Raw genomic sequence first — 4,189 nt, 5'->3', positions numbered from 1 at the left:
CAAATATATATATATATATATATATATACATATATATATATATATATATATATATATATATGACTATATGACATACATTTTTTGAGGTTCTTTAAGAAAACAAGGCACTTAACACTTCTAAGGACTGACACCACCACCACATAGCCAGACCTTGTTATCCATTTCTACTTTCCTTTAGTCTCAATTCTCAAGAAAAATCCTCTGCTCATCTGACATCAAATTTAGGACTGAGACTGCCTTCTCCCAAAAATGTTTAACTCCAATTAAACTAAATTAGACTAAGAGAGGCCATCCACAGCAGCCATGCAGGCAGAGTTCCAAAGGCATAAGAGCATAGGCATAGTGGCTCAGGGTGGTCCCTGGATTGTAGGGTTGGTTCAGTCCCATCACAGTTCCAATTGTACCATGGTTGATCACCTGGATGACTGGCAGATCCTAGACACTTCCTCTGGTAACTGTGCATGGCCTCCTCTGTTGCTTTGTTGTACCTTTCCCTGTACAGGCTCAGCTTCCTGGGGAGGAGAGAGAAGTAAAAATGCAGCCCATCTGCCCATACCTGGCCTGTTTCTAAAGACTGACAAGAGGAGCAAGAGTCCTCTCTTGTCTTGGGAATTCTGAAGGATTTACTATTGACTCCTTACAAGACCTCTGCTGACCATAATATCCTTCCTTCAGTCCCAGGTCAGCTCTGATCTCCATTATTATCACTGAGTGGGAAGTCAGAGGTGACAACTTTAGTTTACAGTCTTTCCCACAACCCGTCCAGCCTGAGGACAGGGGCAGCTTTTTCATGCCTTGACTCTGAGATCTCCTTGATCCTCCTTCAAGCCCTGGTTCCTTCTACTTATCTTCTGAATTTCTTCCCAGGAAAAGGACAGCTCCTCCCTTGCCTGCTGCAGGATGAAGCAAAGATGCACTATCCCCAGTAACACTACCCAAGACTTCCTCAACTTGATGGGAGTGTGGAAGCCCACCTGTGCTCTGTAGGCCAAGAAGTTGGACCACACTCTGAGCCTGGCTGTGCTTCTTGGTACCCTCTATAGGAAAGTGTTTCTCTAGTCCATCTTGTACTGTAATTTGGCCCTGATAGTGTGGCCATCTCTCCTCCAGGACTTTTGTGTGTGTGTGTGTGTGTGTGTGTGTGTGTGTGTGTGTGTGTGTGTAAGGGTAGGGAAGAGACTCATTCCTGTAAGTCAGTACTTACTGAGGCATCCTCTTAGCACTCAGTACCCGAAAGGCCTTCCTTCCACCTCCTTGCCTAGTCACAAGAAAGATGATGAAGCTTGGTGAGGGGATCATTCATACAAGGTAGCCTAGTTTTGTTTCATGACTATTAAACATATACAAGATAGCTTGATTATCCCAGTCTGTTTGTCTGTCTGTCTGCCTAGGGTTTGGCCTCAGAAAAGGACTCAGAGGTCACAACTTGACTAACAGATACTTGGTCACCTCCTCTTTCTCAAATACCAAAATGGCACTATGCACTGAATGCTTGCAGAAGGTGTAGGAATGCTCTATTCTTCCAAGTACACACCAGTGGAAATATCACTTGGGTACCTTCTAGATGGAGTGGGGCTTCTGCAGTCCTCTCTCAGGTCCTACATACATGCTGAATGTGAAGCCATTACCACGGATAACCATACCTGTACAAATAGATCCTCTGTATTTTTCTATAGGGACCTACTAGACAAAGGACTGATTTCTGAAACTGGCTCTTCAGTCTGGTGTAGTGCTCACCACAGGGGTCCTGTTGAAATATTGTCAGATCCTCTCTCAGAAGTGTGTCCTCTACTGTGCTGTCCTCTTTCAGATCTGAATGCCACCCTGGAGTTGAAATGAGTCTCCTTCAGGGAAATTCTACAACTGGCTCCTGTGCAATGTCTCCAAGAAAGATACAATGGACCTAGGCCTCCCTTGCTGGCATGCTAACCAAAGGAATGAAGCTTTATTTGTGGCCCACATATCCTGAAAAGGGACCTTTCCACATACCCTAAGGGTTTAGCTCGAATTCAAAGTGCATGTCGCTGTTTCCTTTCTAGGAATCTCACAAAATGTCTCTGAGTCTCCCCTAGTCCCTGGATGCCAAAGTTTAAGGAGACGCTCATTCACATAAATCAAGGTGAGATTTGTTGTTAGACCCTCAACACGATACAATGTAGTTGATTGTCCATACTTGTTTACATGGGCTTGATTACAGACTTCTGAATCTCAGTCTCTGCTTCCCTCTTGCCTAAGTCCTGTGGCTGCTTTGTTTCTGAGACCTTCTCAAATACCTTCTATTTGTAGAGTCTCCAGAATGGGTGAGAAAGGGACTCATTGGCACAAGTGGGTACCTGTTGGGTGCAGCTTACTACACCATCTGACCCAGATTATCTGAAGTTGTGGTATACAGAACAGAGCTTCCACAGTCCACTCTCAGGACCTTTGTTTATCCTGCAAGCTATTCTCCACTCTTTCCCTCTGGGAATGTCTAAAAGTGATGTCTATTCAGGATTTCTAAGAATAGAGAGGAAAGAGGTTCATCTGTAAAAGTGGGCCTCTCTTGGAGCTAGGCTAACCACAGGGACAAAGCTGAACGATTTTGCTACCCCCAGTCTCAAAGGGACCTTTAAATTTCATTGAAGCACCTAACTCAACTCAGAAGGCTCTGTTATCTTACCTCTGCAGATCTTAGGCCTTATTTCCTAAAACAAGGCCTGCTTGTCCCTGATATCCTACAAGCTGCAGTGAAGGTACATTGAGTCTGATTATATTATCCCAGGGCCTGCAGGTCCAATGTGAGAATGGGGGCTCATGTGTGATTTGAAAAGCAAGAATATCATTCCAATATTTAGGATAAACTCAGTGCCAGGCTGCATCATTTGAAAACTATATAGAAAGAATCTCTAGAGGCAGGTTTCTGCTGTCACCTTGTCTTTGATTTTGTGGGTTTTTTTTTTATTCCTACCAGTAATATCATGGATATGGAAGAAGGGTCTTGAGGGACTGATTTCTGCAATTAGTACTAAGGCATTCTCTAACATCTGGAACATCAAAACATGGCTCTAAGTCTAAAAAGCTGCAGGAGGCAGATGTTGACCATAGGGAGGGGTTCATTGCCACAAGTCACCCTTTGGTTAGTTTCAGATCTGTAAAAAGTATACAATGTAGCTTGATTATTGCAGCCTTGCTATTTGGTGGTGGGGCTTTTAAAATCTACTCATGATTTACATGTTTACTGAGAAACACCGTCTTGGTCCTGTTTCTTTCTTTTTCTTTCTTTCTTTCTTCTTCTTCTTCATTTTTTTTCTTTCTTTTTTTCTTTCTTTTTTTTTTTTCCAAAACAGGGTTTCCCTGTATAGCATTGGCTGTCCTGGAACTCACTCTGTAGACCAGGCTCTGCCTCCCAAGTGCTGGGATTAAAGGTGTGCACCACCACTGCCCAGCCTGGTCCTATTTCTTAATCTCATAAATGGCTCCTGTTCACTCTTTGGAGAGGGAGAAGAAGAGGTTCGTTATATCAAATATACCCCAGTCTAATTATTAAAGTACTGTCTAGATAGAGTAGAATTTCTGCAGTCCACTTTCAAGTGCTATATACATCATGTAATCTATGACTTCCTCCTGTCTAAAAGAACCTATAAACATTGCTCCTCTATACTGATCACATTTACAGACTAACAAAGTGCTCAGTAACACCACTAGACTCCCATTTCCTGCAGTGCTCACCAAAGAGGAACAACTTTAATATTCTGAGACTCTATCTGGAATGGGGTTTCTTCAGTCCACTTTATAGGCAGATTTTCATCATGAACAAAGCAGTTTCTTCCTTAGAATCTTCTAAGATGGCTCCTCAGTATGGTCTTCAAGGACTGCTTGAACAAGGGACTGCTGCCGACAAGTGTGCTTTGCCTTTCATGATGAAAAGTGAAGGGGTGACCCTGCGTTATTTGAGGTCCATTTATCCTGAAGGAGGTTTTAGGGATGAACTCTAATCTTCCACCTTGACTCAGAAATTGCAGTGTGATCTTTTCCCTAGCAGAAAACGCACCAAATATCTCTGACACCACCTTTCATCCCCTAGTGCCTAGATGTGGATTCAAAATGATGAATAAGATGACTATTATCCCAATCCAGCACAGAAGTGAACTCTAAGGTCTAGGAACCTCACAAAATGGCTCTGAGTTCCCTCAAGTCCTAGGATGCAGAA

This window comes from Mus musculus, chromosome X (assembly GCF_000001635.26).
Source record: "Mus musculus strain C57BL/6J chromosome X, GRCm38.p6 C57BL/6J".
In the NCBI taxonomy this organism is placed as follows: Eukaryota; Metazoa; Chordata; class Mammalia; order Rodentia; family Muridae; genus Mus; species Mus musculus.
This window is presented reverse-complemented; position numbering follows the sequence as displayed.